This window comes from Schistocerca nitens, chromosome 9 (genome assembly GCF_023898315.1).
Source record: "Schistocerca nitens isolate TAMUIC-IGC-003100 chromosome 9, iqSchNite1.1, whole genome shotgun sequence".
NCBI classification, from domain to species: domain Eukaryota; kingdom Metazoa; phylum Arthropoda; class Insecta; order Orthoptera; family Acrididae; genus Schistocerca; species Schistocerca nitens.
Window position 1 is genome coordinate 330,874,217 of NC_064622.1, and position 18,266 is coordinate 330,892,482.

Below are 18,266 nucleotides of genomic sequence, written 5' to 3' on the forward strand. Positions count from 1 at the left end.
CCTCGGCGGCAGTCGGCTACCTTCGGAGCTCATCGCCGCTGGGCGTAGCGTGCAATGCTATACGGGCACCGTGACGCCGTCCACGCCTGCGCGAAAGGCGTGCGTGCAAACATACCCCCGAGAGATTGCTCTGAGTCAGACTCCATTGTTCTACAACTGCCATTATTTTAACATACTTTTTCCATAGAACATGAAGAACTAATCTGAATCTCTGCATCTGTACAAATACACCGTAGGCCAATGTACTGTGTGTAACGGAAGGTACGTCATGCTATTATTAGCAGTTCTATTTATTATTCCATTATTGTATTGAGCGAAAGGAAAATGTCCTGCGCTGCCACTCTCAATTTCTTGATCCTTACGCGAGATAAACGTTTGTGGCAACGTAAAGGTTTCACAGTTTCCTTCTAACACAAGGTTTCGCGTCTTTCTTCCGAGGATTCCCATTTAATTTGCCTTACCATCTCTGTTACACTTTCGTGTGGGTTATATAGCCATGTTATAATCGTAGAAGCGCAGCTCTGAATGTCTTTGAGTCTTGTCACGTCTACTGTATAAGGACTCTAAACACTAACAAAATTGCATAATCGGTCGCGCAAGCGTTTAAATGGACGCTTGAGTCGAAAAATGGTCCATGTCCCATTTTGCCGTTTTTGAGCTGAGTACTGCTTCTTGCAGTCGAGAAAGACATTTGTCAGCTATTAAAAATAACAAAATGAAAGGTCATGGTTTGGAGTGCGTATGTACTGGCCACCTGTTATCAGATTTCTGGATTTACAAGACTGGACGACATAAGCCGAAGCGATCGAATTAGAAAAGGTCTGATACGCGGATGTTGTCTGTGGCCCCTACTGTCCAGTATATACAGTGATAAATAAATAAATAGCCGGCCGCTATGGTCGAGCAGTTCTAGGCGCTTCAGTCTCGAACTGCGCGACTGCTACGGTCGCAGGTTCGAATCCTGTCTCGGTCATGGATATGTGTGATGTCCTTAGGTTACTTAGGTTTAAGTAGTTCAAAGTCTAGGGGACTGATGACCTCAGACGTTAAGTCCCATAGTGCTTAGAGCCATTTGAACTAAATAAATTGCAGAAATAATTCAGAAACGGAATTAAAATTCAAGCTGAAAGAACGTCAGTTATAAGATTCGCTGTTGACATTATCCTCAGCGAAAATGGGGAATAACTGCAGGACCGTGTGTTTTCTAGAAATTCAGGGTATGAACATGGGCCAGTTTTTTACTCAAGCAATTAAATCCTCTTCAGGAAAATCTTAGACGATTAGTATTACAGTCCCCTGTCAAAGAAGCTGTAGCGCTGGACACCGTAAGTGGGAGATACTGATGAAACTGAAATACTGACATACACTAATTGTGATCTGAATTTCCTGATCTTAAGTCGTGATGGGCTGTAGGAAATACTCATAACAAAATGTAGTTGCATCATCACTCACCCGTTAGTTACTTTTTTTAACTTTGGGAGAGTACATGTGCATAGTGGCTGAGGATTGTGGGCACGACATTCTTGAAGTGACAAAGAAAACTAATGGATAGAATGAAGTAATCGAATTGATTCGCAACTATGTACAATCACACCAAACTCTTCTTTGCAGACCACCAATCCAAATCATAACAACAAAAGCAAAACAAATTTGCATTCGATTTTTCATACATTCATCCATCCCGATTGACTCACTGGATACACCTCGTCTCACTTAATACAACAATTCATGTAAACTGCTGTTTGTTTGAACTTTATTCCGTGTGGTACAACAGCTTTGCACCTATACTCAAATGCCAAAGAAACTGATATGGGCATGCGTTTTCAAATATATGTGGCTGGTCCCGGCGGAGGTTCGAGTCCTCCCTCGGGCATGGGTGTGTGTGTTTGTGCTTAGGATAATTTAGGTTAAGTAGTGTGCAAGGTTAGGGACTGATAACCTTAGCAGTTAAGTCCCATAAGATTTCACACACATGCGAACATTTTTCAAATATAGAGATATGTCAACAGGCAGGATACAGTGTTGCGGTCGGCAACGCCTATATATGACAACAAGTGTCTCGCGCAGTTGTTACATCGGCTACTGCTGCTACAGTGGCAGGTTATATCAAGATTTAAGTGAGTTTGAAAGTCGTGTTATAGTCGGTGCACGAGGATTGTTCATACCATCTCCGAGGTAGCGATGGAGAGGGCCTTTTTCAGAACGAACATTTCACGAGTGTAACGTGAATACCACAAATCTGGTAAAACATCAAATGTCCGACATCGCAGCGGCCCGTAAAAGATCATACAAGAACGGACCCACGACGACTGAAGAGAATAGTACAACGTGACAGAAATGCAACCCTTCTGCAAATTGCTGCAGCTTTCAGTGATGGGCCATCAAGAAGTATCAGCGTGTCAACTATTCAACGAAAAATTATCGATATGGGATTTCGGACCCGAAGGCTCACTCGTGTACCCTTGATGAGTGCACGACACAAAGCTTTACGCCTCGCCTGGGCCCGTCAGCACCGACATTGGACTGTTAATGACTGGAAACGTGTTGCCTGGTCCGATGAGTCTCGTTTCAAATTGTATCGAGCGGATGGACGTGTACGAGTATGGAGCCAACCTCATGAATCCATGGACCCTGCATGTCAGCAGGGGACTGTTGAAGCTGATGGAGGTTCTGTAATGGTGTGAGGTGCATGCAGTTGGAGTGATATGGGACCCCTGATACGTCTAGATACGACTCTGACAGGTGACACGTTAGTAAGCATTCTGTCTGATCACCTGCATCCATTCGTGTCCATTGTGCATTCCAACGGACTTGGGCAATTACAGCATGACAATATGACACCCCACAAGCCCAGAATTGGTACAGAGTGGCTCCAGGAACACTCTTCTGAGTTTAAAAACTTTCTCTGGCCGCCAAACTCCCCGGACATGAACATTATTGAGCGCAGCTGGGATGCCTAGCAACATGCTGATCAGAAATGATCTCCATCCCCTCCTACTCTTGCGGATTTATGGACAGCCCTGCAGGATTCATAGTGTCAGTTACCTCCAGCAATACTTCAGACAATAGTCGAGTTCATGCCAGATCGTGTTGCGGCACTTCTGCGTGCTCTCGGGGGTCCTACACGATATTAGGCAGATGTATCCCGAGCGGTTCTATGCGCTACATTCTGGAACCACGCGACCGCTACGGTCGCAGGTTCGAATCCTACCTTGGGCATGGGTGTGTGTGATGTCCTAAGGTTAGTTAGGTATAAGTAGTTCTAAGTTCTAGGGGATTGATGACCTCAAGTTAAGTCCCATACTGTTCAGAGCCATTTGAACCATTTGAGCAGATGTACCAATTTTTTGGCTCTTCAGTGTGATGATGTACAGGAGTTGGACAAAAATATGGTAACACCACGAGAAATGCGTCCTTGAGCATAAATTCAGATGCTAGTTAAGCCTGCAGGTTTGTTGTTGTATTTGACCACGAAAGCCACCTGTCTAATGTTCTAAAAAACAAAAAATACGTTCAACTGGCTCTAAGCACTATGGGACTTGACATCTGAGGTCATAAGTCACCTAGACTTAGAACTACTTAAACGTAACTAACCTAAGGACATCACACACATCCATGCCCAAGGCAGGATTCGAACCTGCGACCGTCGCAGCAGCGCGGTTCCAGACTGAAGCACCTAGAACCGCTCGGTTACAGTGGCCGGCCTAATGATCTCTGAATATTGCAAGTGTTTGTCGTGGTCAGACAAGCGTTCCGTGTAGTTGTGGGCGCATTATGTGAGCGCTAAGTGAATTCGAACATCGACATATCGTTTGTGCTCGTATGGTGCGTGCTTCCATAACCAAGTGAGCCGGAGTGTTTGGTCTTTCAAGAGGCGCAGCATCGAAGATGTACTGCGCCTACAAGGAAAGATGTAAAACATAGTCTGCTACCTCACAACGCGGACAAAGTGCGTGTTGACTGATCGTTGTAGATGGTCGCCGACGAGGATTGTGATGAAAAATAACACGGCAGCCATATCGTGGTATTCCAAGGACCCCTTGATTACTCCACAAGATCGCACTACTGCCTATGGTTGTCTGGCCGTTTTGGCTGATCATGTCCATCTCATCATACAGTGTTCCAAGACGACAGTGTCCATGTTCACACAGCCCGCATCGTTCAGAATTCGTTTGTGAGCACCAGGATGAATTTTCCCATCGCCCCTGGCCGCCACAGTCAACAGTTCTCAACGTTATTCAACTTTTGTCGTGTACTTTGGAAACAAGGTTTCGTGATCGCTATCTACAATCGTCATCGTTATCTAATCGCGTCACTATTTTGCAGGAAGAACGGTATAAGTTCCCCTTGAAAACTTGTGTTTATCCATTCTGGGATGACTGGAAGCTGTTTTGAATGCCAACGGTTTTCCTACACTGTTTGAGGCACGGTTAAGTGTTGTGCTTTTGGTGCTTCTTTATTTTTCACCACCTCCTATATATAGCTTCCTCTATCTTAGAAACTTGATTTTCTTTTTATCTATATGTAGTGACTGGTAATTCGCAATTTTTCACAAACACAACTTTTACTTATGTACGTTTACAAGGTTGATGAGTGAACAACAAAAGAGAGGCAACAATAACGATGCCAGTTAAAGTCTTCTAATTGAGGCAAACAAAAAGTTTACTTCTAATTTTCTACAAAGGTTCGTGGTAACACATACACACTATTCAATTCAGAGACGAAGACGTAATCTTCAGCGGTCGAAATCCACGAGATCGGCATGCTGAGTGAACTGAATTTTGGGTTTTTTTTTACTTTATTGTTATTTTAAAACCTGTACAAATCAGGTAGGCTGGCAGCGGCACACTACGCCGCTCTTCAGCCATAGCGTTTTACAATAGTATAAAAACGGAGAATGATAATGAACAAAGTGACGGGCAAAAGAGAGAGGTCACAGAGACACAAGAAACACGGAGTCGTTCACACGTGACGATAACAACACTGAAAACACGTTGGCACGGCGCACAGAACACTGACGAATCCGACGGCACAAGTGAACGTAGTAGTGGGACGGCGGACACCAAAAACACTAAACGACGTCACACACACGAGACACAGAAGGCGATGATCTCCTGCGCGGGAATGTTCACTATGCGTGTGCGAGTCCGGGGACCTGCCAAGAGAGGAGGAGGAGGAAGGGGAGTGGGAGAGCGAGAGAGCAGAGATGCCATGGGCAAAGGAGAGAGAGGGGGAGGGAGGAGGGGGGAGAGGAAGCCCGGGGGAGAGGGGAGGAGGGAGGGGGGAAAGGAAAGAGAAGGGAAGGGAAAGGAGGGAGGGAGGGTGCCTAAAGGAAAGGACACAGGAGGTGGGGGGATCAAAGTTGATAGGAGGGGTAGATGGAGGAGGACATCATCAGAGAGGGGGAGCTGGCGGAAGCCACCTTGGGAGAGGGTAAGGAGGGTGGAGAGATGGAGACCAGGTGGGATGTGGGCATACAGGCGCGGCAGCGGGCGGGGGTGGGAGAGGATCGGGGAGACGAGCGGGTGAGGAGGATCGAGTTTACGGGAGGTGTACAGGATCCGTATCCTTTCAAGGAAAAGGAGGAGGTGGGGGAAGGGGAGGAGATCGTACAGGATCCGCGTAGGGGAGGGGAGACGGATGCGATAGGCGAGGCGGAGAGCATGGCGTTCAAGGATTTGGAGGGATTTATAAAAGGAAGGGAGGGCGGAGATCCAAGCCGGATGGGCATAACAAAGGATAGGGCGGATGAGGGATTTATAAGCGTGGAGGATGGTGGAGGGGTCCAGACCCCACGTGCGGCCGGAGAGGAGCTTGAGGAGACTGAGTCGGGAGCGTGCCTTGGCTTGGATTGTCCAGAGGTGGGGAGACCAGGACAGGCGACGGTCGAGGGTGACGCCAAGGTACTTAAGGGTGGGAGTGAGGGCGATAGGACGGCCATAGATGGTGATGTAGAAATCAAGGAGGCGGAAGGAAGGGGTGGTTTTGCCTACAATGATCGCCTGGGTTTTGGAAAGATTGACCTTGAGCAACCACTGGTTGCACCAAGCGGTGAACCGGTCAAGATGGGATTGGAGAAGGTGTTGGGAGCGCTGCAGGGTGGGGGCAAGGGCAAGGAAGGCGGTGTCATCGGCAAACTGGAGAAGGTGGACGGGGGGTGACTGCGGCAGCATGTCCGCCGTGTACAAAAGGTACAGAAGGGGGGAGAGGACGGAGCCTTGGGGCACACCGGCGGAGGGGAAAAAGGTGTAGGAATCTGCGTTATGGATGGTGACATAGGAAGGACGGCGGGAGAGAAAGGAGCCGATCAGACGGACGTAGTTAATGGGAAGGGCGAAGGTTTGGAGCTTGAAGAGGACACCGGAATGCCATACGCGGTCATAGGCACGTTCTAGGTCCAGGGAGAGGAAGATTGCAGAGCGACGGGAATTAAGCTGTTCGGAAAGGAGATGAGTGATGTGAAGGAGAAGGTCGTCTGAAGAGAAGGACGGCCGAAAGCCACACTGGGTATCGGGAAGGAGGCGGTGCTGGCGAGATGCTGGTGGATGCGGCGGGTGAGGATAGATTCCAGGACCTTGCTGAAGACCGAGGTAAGGCTGATGGGGCGGTAGGAGGAGACGGCGGACGGCGGTTTGCCGGGTTTAAGGAACATGAGGATACGGGAGGTTTTCCACAGGTCGGGGTAGTAACCGGTGGACAGGACTACATTGTAGAGCCTGGCCAGGGTGGAGAGGAAAGAGACAGGAGCTTCACGAAGGTGACGGTAGGAATTTTGGGGCTGGTTCTAGCCTCTAAATAGCTCTCTCCAGCCAATTAGGTTTTGGCGTAGTGATACTTCCTGCAGGCCGTGGCTCGAGCTCCCCCTGCAGGAAGTAGTGCTCGGAATGTCTGTTTCCATTATCTTGTATGTAAATAGCCGGTGTTTACCATGGTGCTTTTGGTACGCCTTGGACATAGAGAACCCCATCCTCTGTGGTGTAATATGGGTTGCCGTCCCACAGGGTCTACCTTGGCTCCAGCATAACAATATGCTGCATCCTCCAGAAGATACGGCACACAGCCTACGTCGAAGTACACTGAGCTGCCTATGCACTCTGGGGCAACGTAGTTTAGGCTAGATTTCAGAGAGGTTGCACTCGACAAACAACTACGTTACGCTTCACCCTGAAGCCACACAAATAGTTCCACAGTAAACGCCCACCCACCACACGTAGATACAAGCAGGCACGGTATTCCAGTCAGTAGTTAGTCTGCACCACTGGACAGGGTCTATCCACAATTACTGCCAAAACCAACCGACTGAAAATCGGCAGTGTCTTTTCAAAGCAATCCTCCAGGCATTTTTGTGAATACATTTGACGTGGATTTTAACAGCCGTCCTCCCGAAAGCGAGTTCTGTGTGATAACCACTGCGTGACCTCAGCAGTGCAAGTGAACATTGATCTTTATTGCTACGTACAGTCTTCATACTCCACTAACGTATAGGTTGGATGGTAGGAATTTTCTTCCAGTCCCATTCATATGTTTGATACCAGGTGCATTTGGTCATCAGAGCTACCTGGTTGCAGCCCCGAGACACAAGGCTCAAATTCGAGAGGGCGGTAGTTGAGGTTACTTTCTGGGCAACCAGCTTTACGTATTGTGTGACTTCTCTAAATTGCTTAAGGCAAATGCTGAGATGCTTCCTTGGCCTGTTCCCTTTCCCATTCTTCCCGAACTGGAGATTCTGCTATTTTCTTATGAGCTCGTCGTCGACGGAATCGTATTAAGATATGGTGGGGCAGCCATCGATGGAGAACTTTATCTTTGCACTATAGTCAGAAATTTCTGTATCGACGATAGAACGTCCTGGAAAAGCAGTGTTAGAACTTTGTTTATACACTGGTGTGCAAAACTTGTGGATGACAGTAGCTTTTGCATGATATGTCACTGCCAAGTAACATAGCTCGATGTCACTTTGCTTGTACATAAAAAGAACTGCTCCAGTATGATAACTGAAAGAAATACGTAATGACACAGTCAGAAATGCCACGTTTATTCAAAGGCAATAATTACGCTGAAGTCGCTATGATGTATGAAGGTCCCCTGGACATTACGAAAGACGGGACATAGTTTGTAGTAGGGTTTGTTACCACCAAGAACAGTAACACATGCTCCACAACGTGCTCTCATGCTGACCACTAGGTCGATAAGGTGTTTCTGTGGTAGGGCGTTCCATTCCTCCATTAGTGGGGCTGGCAGCTGGTGGATAATTGTTGGCTCAAGTGGACATGGTACAATACGTCTCCTGAATGCATCCCACACGTACTCAATGGGACTTAAGTTGTGGGAGCAGGCAGGCCAGTCCTTTTGCGAGTATCATCACGTTCGAAAAGCTCCTGCAACTTCACAGTTCGACGTGGTCGCGCATTCATCCCAATAAAAGTGAGGTCGGGGCCGGCCAAATGCATGCCTGAAAAGACACGCTTGGGGAGAGTGCAGTGACAGAATAACGTTGACTGGTGAGTGCCCCCACGCAAAACTTTTTGCCTCCCCACAGCATAACAACTGGACAACCAAAATGATCAGGTTCAAGAATGTTTCAGGATGCATTACATGCTCATACTTTTCACCACAAGGCGACCACAGAGCTATTTACAAAATTTTATATGACTGTGAACCCCAAGTATGAGACATTAATTTTAGTTTTTGATTGAAATCTCTGGTATTCAATTTGTAAAGGCACGAAAGGCACGAAAACGTGTCCAAGCACGCACATCACCACTAGACTATGAGGCCCACACATAAAGGATAAACGAAAAATATTTTCTTTATTAGGAAGAGGATAGATTACTACACACCATAAAGATGACCTGTTGAGTTGCAGACAGACACTATGAAAAGACTGTTACACTTAATAGCTTTCGGCCAAAACCTTCTTCAACATAGAAAACACACATACATTCACACAAACAAGCACACCTCAAGCACACATGACCGCTACCACTGGCAGCTCCAACCCGAATGCGGTTGTGACATGAATAACAATCTGGAGTGTGGTGGGGGAGGGGGAGGGAAAGCAGGGGGTGGTGGCCTGTAGAGCAATCTCGTCAGGCCGCAATCTAGTCGCCGGCACGTTGCGACAGGCAGAGCTCTTCTCTCCCCCAACCATATCCAGCCTCCCCCCCCTCCCCCCTTCTCCACCCCTCTCCAGGTTGCTGTTTGCATGACAGTCGCAAATCGGCTGGAGCCGCCGGTGGTAGCGGTCATGAGCGCATGAGGTGTGCTTGCGTGTGTGAATGTATGTGTATTTTCTTTGCTGAATGCGGCTTTGGCTGAAAGGTATAACCTGTAACAATCTTTCCATTGTGACTGATTACAACACAATAGGTCATCTCTACCGTCTGTAGTAATCTATCCCTTTGATATATTGTCGATATTCACACCTGGAGTTTCCATTGATTCAAATATTATAATCTAACACTCATGTTTCTCAACGCAAGAATACGTACTTTCGCGCAATATTTTCTTATATTCGAAGTTCACTGCCAAACCATTAGGAGAGTTACTGTCGTGTTCTGCTTCCGCATCTTAATAAGGACAGTGTACTACTCATATTCTGGTGTTTTGTGACTGAACTGTTACCGCGCGACCGCTATGGTCGCAGGTTCGAATCCTGCCTCGGGCATGGATCTGTGTGATGTCCTTAGGTTAGTTGGGTTTAAGTAGTTGTAAGTTCTAGGGGACTGATGACCTCAGATGTTAAGTCCCATAGTGCTCAGAGCCATTTGAACTGAACTGTTACGTTAGAGATAGTGCAAACATACTCCTCTCCATCACTGGCAGCAACACGAGATTTGAAGATGATCATAGAAATAAATATGCAACGGAGATGTTGAAATGTGGTATAAATTTGGAAGTGAACTTACAATATCACCTACATAGTCTTCAGCGGTTATACCTGTATTCACCAGAAGTAATAATAATAATAAAACCGATGCTACACCTGCTACCAACTCATTTTGGCCCCGTATTTGACCTCACTGAAATCAAATTGTTAACATAAGACTGAAAGAAGACGGATTATGGTTAAAGTGCCATTGATGATGAGCTCATTACAGATGGGACACCAGGTCTGATTGGAGCAGGATGAAGAAGGAAATCGGCGGTGTTCTTCTCAAAAAAGTTATACCGGAATTTGGTTCAATGATTCAGAGAACCTACGGAAAACCTCAATCTGGATGGTGGGAAGGGGATCTGAACTGCAATCCTTCCGAATGGGAGTCCAGGGTCTTACCGCTGTGCAATCTAATTTTAAGCAAAGACAGAAACATACTAGAACCCTGTTTTGAGCCTTATAAGTTTCGGTAGGTCGCTTGTAGCAAAATGGCTCTGCTCTTTATTGTAGGAGGGGCTTTCAATAAATAATGCAACAATTTTTTTCTGAAAGTGAGTTAGTATTATTTACGATTGCAATTCACCACACTATTCCTCCCTCTTTCGGCTACGGAAACCTATTTTTCAACATAATCTCCTCTCAATGCGACGGCTTACGCCACTTCACTGGGAGGGCCTGTATTCCTACATGGTACCACACTACTGGTTGACATCAGAGCCAACATCTTGCTGCATCAATAATTTCCCCATCATCCACGCGCAGCTTCCCACAGAGTGCATCCTTCATTGGGACAAACAGATGGCAGTCGTAAGGTATGAGATCCTGGCTGTAGGGTGGATGATGAATAAGAGCGCAATGAAGTTTAGTGAACTACTCTTGGGTGTGCAGGCCTGTATGAGGCCTTATGTTTTCACGGAGGATAAGTTCTTTTGCTTTTTTATGACGAACACAATGAAGTTGTTTGTTCAGTTTCCTGAGGGTAACAGAATAAACTTAAGAGTTGATCGTTGCACCATGAGTGAGGACATAAACAGAATAACCTCTTCAGAGTCCCAGAAGGCCTTTACAATGACTTTATCGGTTGAGGGTACGGCTTTGAACTTTTTCTTCACAGGAGAGGTGGCTTGGCGGCACTCCATGGACTGCCGTTTTGGTTCAGGTTCGAAGTGACGAACTCTTGTTTCATCGCCTGTGGCGATTTTGAACAAAACTTGTCATGATCAACCTCATAACATGCAACAGATTCCGCACACATGGGCCTTATTTGCTCTTTATGGTCTTCTGTTGGGGCGATGAGGAACCCAGTGGGTAACATACCTGAATACCACAACTGGTGGACGCATGTCTCAACGCTGTCAACAAAAATATGGTTCAAATGGCTCTGAGCACTATGGGACTTAACTTCTGAGGTCATCAGTCCCCTAGAACTTAGAACTACTTAAACCTAACTAACCTAAGGACATCACACACATCCATGCCCGAGGCAGGATTCGAACCTGCGACCGTAGCAGTCCCGCGGTTCTGGACTCAAGCGCCTAGAACCGCACGGCCACCGCGGCCGGCCGCTGTCAACAGGACGTCCAGTTGTGTGGCGAGGTGTTCGATTACGGTGCATCAATCACCTCCACACGTTCCAACACTGCAGGGGCCACGACTTTGTGGGGTTAGCCGGAACGCGGGAGATCGGCCATGTTTGTGCGACCTTGTTGCAATGATGACAGATGCCTTGCCCAACGACTCATCGTGCGTTTGTTCACAACAGGTGTCCACAGACATTCTGCAAGTGCCTATGAATATCTACAAAGCTCTGGTTTTCTGCCAAAAGAAACTCAATGACAGCTCACTACTTATATGTGTGCACAGTGTCTGTTCTTTCGGACATGTCCAAAAGAACAGGCAGCACGCATTCATATAATTAATTCACGAAAATGGCCGATGGGTCCATCTTCTTCAGAATGAGTAGCGAGCATGGACGAAGTGGATCGTGACTGTGGATACGGGATGCTCGGTGGGGGCGTGGGTGGGCCGTGAGGAGTGCCTACACAGTCCGAGCAGGTGCAATAAACACTGTGTCCCTGCTGGCGCAGTGGGTAACGCAACTTCCTAGTAAGCAAAAGATCCCGGATTCGAATTCCAGCCTGGAACACATTTTCACTCGTGGCCGTTGATGCCGCTCAAAGTATTACTGTAGCTTTCCTTTTCGTTCCTTTCTGCCGCCTCCTCCTTCAGTTGAATCATAGCTCTCCGCTTGGAACATACCTTCATTACAGACGCCATTATGAAGTCCACGTATAGCGCCGCTACCTTTTGGAACTTCATGAAACTATAGTGGCTGAAGCGGGAATATCTCACGATGTCTAACAACAAGTTCTGCATTTTTAACCGAAACTGGCCAAGAAAAAAATGTGTTGTGTTACTTATTGAAAGCCCTTCGTATAATATACCCAAATACTGCTTTACAGCGTAGTAGATGATCTTCAACTGCAATTCATAACACACTTTGTTCCACTTCGTTTCCCCAAGATGACATAACTTATGCAAATGTATGGTACTCATTGTAACGTACTCCTCTGTTAACTGTGTTATGAATGATTCACGTAAGGACTGCCTTAAATATGACGTTGGACCAAGTACGACGATGTTTTAAATGCTCTCAGCTTACTGTTTCAGGTTTCGGTTGTATGAAGAAACTAAGGACGTAGTGTTCTCTTCACTCATAGCCGTACAGCAGCATCAGGATTTGGGCATAAGTATTGCATTCAAATGCCACAAAAAGGTAACGTTCGCAGACGGTACAGTCGTGTGAATTACTGTTGTGGTCCTTTGCGGTCTTCTCCTAGTACTGTAACCCATCAACGCAGCCTCTCGCGACGAGGAGGAGGGATCGCGGTCGTGGCGCGTTGACGAACTGCGCCTCTGAGTGGAACCATGAGCACCATCGCACGCACACAGTCTATGACAAACAGTCACAGAACTCTATAGGCCAAAGAAACGCAACCTTATGACAGTTGCCGCAATGCTAGCTCTACAAACGACTGGCGTGGAATATAGAAGAGTGGGATGATGTCAACGAAGAAATGCTGTTACTTCCGTATTCCCAAGTCACTTTTAAGGGGTTGAAATTTTTCCAATACGAATAGGAAAATGCAATTAAATTAATATTCCACTCCTACTAGTATCGATGTTAACATACAATAATAAAATCCGAGTGCAATGTAACATAAAAGGTTCACAGTGGCTGAGCAATAATCGCGTAATCAGAAATCACTTAACATTAGAAACCAGTTACGACCTGATGTGTAAGTTCGAAAGAAACTGACCATGATAATGTCGACGCACTTATCATATACCTTCTGACCCTTTGCGCTACGTTTCGCGAGTTCTTTTTTCGGATTTCGGACTCATTTTAATACATCCAAAACTAGGCACGATTTTTACGTTCTTGGATATTAGAAGCTATTTATTCTGATAAAAGACCTTTTTGGCCTTGTTTTTGCTTCTGTGCTTTGCTTGTACTTACCAAGTTTATCTGTTCCGCTTTCCAGGTATCAAAACGTGCACGATGTTTGTTTTAAATTGAGACAACTAAATATCTCGGAAACAAAATATCTCAGGAATAAAAAAGTTCTTATTAGTAAAGGAGACACGTGTCTGTGCAACAACTGGCAACCTAATCACCCTTCAAAATGTTCAAATGCGTGTGACTTCCTAAGGGACCAAACTGCTGAGATCATCGGTCCCTAGACTTACACACTACTTAAATGAACTTATGCTAAGTACAACACACACACCCAAGCCCCAGAGAGGACTCGAACATCTGGCGGGAGGGCCCTCGCAATCCGTACCATGGCGCCTCTAATCGCGCGGCTAACGACCCTTCCTGCGTAGGCGGTGTCGGCTTTGTATTTTCAAATGGCAAACTCCCATATTACTGCACAATTAAATTCTACCCCAAAAAATACATACGGTTTACTGAAAGCATTGTTTCCCTTTCGTGGTAGATGGCGCTGTAATCGACAAATATTAATTACTGCTGTTTTCACGATTTAAGAACGGACCCATTTGATTTTACGTTTCGAAGTAAATATAGATCTTAGTATTCCAGATGTTGATATTTATGTTGGAATTTTACTTTAGTGTAGCAAATGTAATTCTACAGCTCAAATAGGCTAATGTGGCTAGAGAATCACATTTCTGGCAAATATGCTAGTTGTGTAATATGGTAGTTTTCTGTTCCCTACCGGAGTTATTGCGTAGAGTCTCCAAACCATCAGAATGCTGGATTTTGGCGGCCTTCCTCGAACCTCGCCATCAGGGTGACTGATTTCGGTTTGAGTTTCCATCCAAGCATCGTAACTCCCGCGCTCGTCGCTACGCGGGTACGGGCGAAATACGAACCACAATGTACTGAGGTAAAATGTCCATGTAGTACTAGTGACAGACGCACCTGCAATTGACACTCACCGAAATAAAGCACCCCCAGTGGTGTGAGGCATGGGAACTCACCGAAATCAAGCATCCCGATAGGAATTGAAAATTATTACAAAAATGGTTCAAATGGCTCTGAGCACTATGAGACTTAGCATCTGAGGTCATCAGTACCCCAGAACTTAGAACTACTTAAACCTAGCTAACCTAAGAACATCACACACACCCATGCCCGAGGCAGGATTCGAACCTGCGACCGTAGCGGTCGCGCGGTTCCAGACAGAAGCGTCTAGGACCGATCGTCCACATGGGCCAGCGAAAATTATTACATCCTCGTCGTTGTTCATGAATCACGCTAAACGTAGTTCCTAACCATTTCGTACTATACAATCAAATTTCCAATCATCGTGTCCACCCGTGACGCTTTCTGCTTATTTATGTGCATGTCTTAGCCTACAGCCAGCATATGTTCCATTGTACTTGGCACAAAACCCAGTTCCTGGTCGCTTTCGACTACGACTGCTGTATCATCAATGAATCCACCCATCTGAACGTACCTTCCTTTCTTTATTGTTGTTTCATTCCCCCAGCCCAATATGGGTGGAAGATGGGCTGTCAGTGGTTACAGTTCGCCGCTCTTCAGCCAAACGATGTAAAAATTTAAAACATAGTAAGAACGTACATGGCCCACAAAACTGAATGTTTCCACAAAATAAAATACGGATTGTGCGTTGCGTGAATCAAAAGATAAAATGCTGATTCGTTGATTAACCTAGATGCAAAAATGAATGAATCAACGAGCTATGTAAACTGAAAGCGGTAGTGTCCGCAGCTCGTGGTGGTACGGTAGCGTTCTCGCTTCCCGCGCCCGGGTTCCCGGGTTCGATTCCCGGCGGGGTCAGGGATTTTCTCTGCCTCGTGATGACTGGGTGTTGTGTGATGTCCTTAGGTTAGTTAGGTTTAAGTGGTTCTAAGTTCTAGGGGACTGATGACCATAGATGTTAAGTCCCATAGTGCTCAGAGCCATTTGCACCATTTTTTGAAAGCGGTAGGAGTATCATGGGATTTGTAGGATCCGAGGTTGTGCATAAGAAGAGGTTTTTGTGTGTGCATATTGGTGGAGGGATTTGGGATAGTGAAGGAAAGTGGGATTGAAAATAAAGCCTAAGGATGTGGGTTGAGGGCAGTGGTGAGGACAGCAACCCAGACAAGAGAAGAAAAGGTGGGTTCTCCGCATTGTGGCAGGATGGATATATAGCAAGATGGATTTCATGGTCGGGTAAGGGGAGACGACTAACGTTTCGTTGGGAGACGACTTGGAGAGTTTGGAGGTGTAGTGTCGGCGGAATGTGGTGGTAGACGCGCGGCGGAGTACCAGGATCAGAGAGCAGGAAGAAAACCAACGGGTGGTGAGTGTGAAGTTCTCCGGTAACGTAAGATATTTGGAGGTGTTGAAGATGGAAGAGTAGTTTGGGGAATTCTGTAAAGTTGGTAGAGGATATGGGCAAGAGATGGTAATAGGATGCAAAAAGATACGTGGACTGCGTGGCGTGCTACGATATGAAAGAAGAGCGGAAATCCATGCCACATTTGCATAGGAGAGGATGTGTGGGATCAGCGATTTATAGGCGTGGATGATTGTGGAAGGGTGCCAGTTAGCTATTTTGCTAAAGGTGGTCAGTTGTGTGCTTTCTGTTATATGGTTAGTAGATGGGGCTTCCATCTTAGTTGGCGATCAAGTCTTATTCTGAGGTACTTTAGTATTACTTAATTGGATAGGATTGTCGTAAATGCTAAGGTAAAATTTGTGATGGCGGAAGCTGAGTGTGATTTGCCCTACAGTTATTGCGTGGGTTTTGGTGGGATTGAGTTTGAGGATGACACAGTAGCTGAAATGACTGAGGTGGATCTGGAGAGATCGTTGGCATTTCTGGAGAGTAGGGTAGGGGGCTAGCAAGACGGTGTCATCGGCAAACTGGTCGAGGTGGAGGACATGGCTTTGGCATATCAGCGGTATATAGCACACATAGAAGTGGAGAGAGGCACACCTGCAGCGGGGTGGAAGAACGTGCACTACACTTTTCCTGGTTTTGACTTTGTCTACAAATCTGTCTGTGCAAACTACTATAATTCGCTTTGAAGAAAGAGAGTGGGTTTATACCCCTCTGTGTTATCGATACTACACGGCCTGAAAAAGGAAAAACATTTTATTTCGTTCCATATTATAAAATACCTTTCCATATGTATACCGCCACAATAAGCTGCGAAATACGACCCCATTTGCGTTTTCAATGTGCTTCTCCACCGCCACCCCAGTACACAGTCATTTCGGAGTGTGTCTATACACGTCAGCCGCTTGATGGCGCTGCAGAAGCGAGATTGCAGAAAAACATTGAGAGTTTCGTGACTCATTGTCTTGAACTCTGGTACACTTTGATACAGCTAGGATAAACATGAATCTGGAAATACGGCCAAAGATCGTCCTTCTCAGTTGCGGAGTAATTAATTGCCACATTGTGCCGCTATTCCCTCTGGACGCTCGACATCTTTTCCGAATAAATATCTTTAGGGTTTAAGTATACAATGCTATTATTTCAAACAGCACACACTTGCCAAAGATATTCATGGTCAAATCGATGTTTTATAGTGGTGCTAGCTGACATACCAGGCACTACCTGGGTATTCATTTTGCCAATTTCCTGTTAGAAGCGAAACCAAATAATGAGCTGTGTTTGTAGTGTAATATATATAAAAAATTCATTTCTATGTGTTTGTGGACACATCTTTGTAATAATGTAACAGTCGTACAGAAAAATATGAATAATGTACAAATGTATAAGAACAGCGATTTCAAGTGTCTATAACGCGATTTTGTGAACGGCCCTATGGCAACTCCTCTTCATAGTTCTATACACGGATATTCTTTCAGCCTACGACCGTTTGCGCTTCGCTGCTGAAATCTGTCAAAAGCGCTGACAGATGTCAGGGATTTCCGTAAGTTGACTCGATTGTAGGAATGTGTTGGCAGTAAGGAATAAAGGGAATAAAACTTCGTGCATGATGAAGTATGCACTATGCACTATGACGTCATATCTCTTGAAAAACCTTTCGTAAATGATTATCTGTATAGGCAAATTCAGGAGCATATGTGGTTACTGGTCTGCGAAATACACACATCAAAAATGTTTTGCATCACCTCGGTTCCGAGAGTTTCGGAACCTGTACAGAAAATTGGAATAGAGATCAACATAAACATCAATTCTGCCCTTTTTATTCCTCATGAAAACCACTCATTGCGTATTGTACCACCATACAGCGAGACCTTCAGAGGTGGTGGTACAGATTGCTGTACACACTGGTACCTCTAGTACCCAGTAGCACGTCCTCTTGCATTGGTACATGCCTGTATTCTTCGTGACATACTATCCACAAGTTCATCAAGGCACTGTTGGTCTAGATTGTCCCACTCATCAACGGCGATTAGGCGTAGATCCCTCAGAGCGATTGGTGGGTCACGTCGTCCATAAACAGCCCTTTTCAATCTATCACAGGCATGTTCGATAGGGTTCATGTCTGGAGAACATGGCAGCCACTCTAGTCCAGCGATGTCGTTATCCAGAGGGAAGAGCACGATGGGGGCGCGAATTGTCGTCCATGAAGAATGTTCCACCAATATGCTGCCGATATGGTTGCACTATCGGTCGGAGTATGTCATTCACGTGTCCTACAGCCGTTACAGCGCCTTCCATAATCACTAGCGGCGTACGTCCGCCCCACCTAATGCCACCCCAAAACAGCAGGGAACCTCCACCTTGCTGCACTCGCTGGATAGGCGTTCAGCCTGACAGGGTTTCCTGCAAACGCGTCTCCGACGGTTGTCTGGTTGAAGGAATATGCGACACTCATCGACGAAGAAAACATGATGCCAGTCCTATGCAGTCCATTCGGCATATTGTTGGGC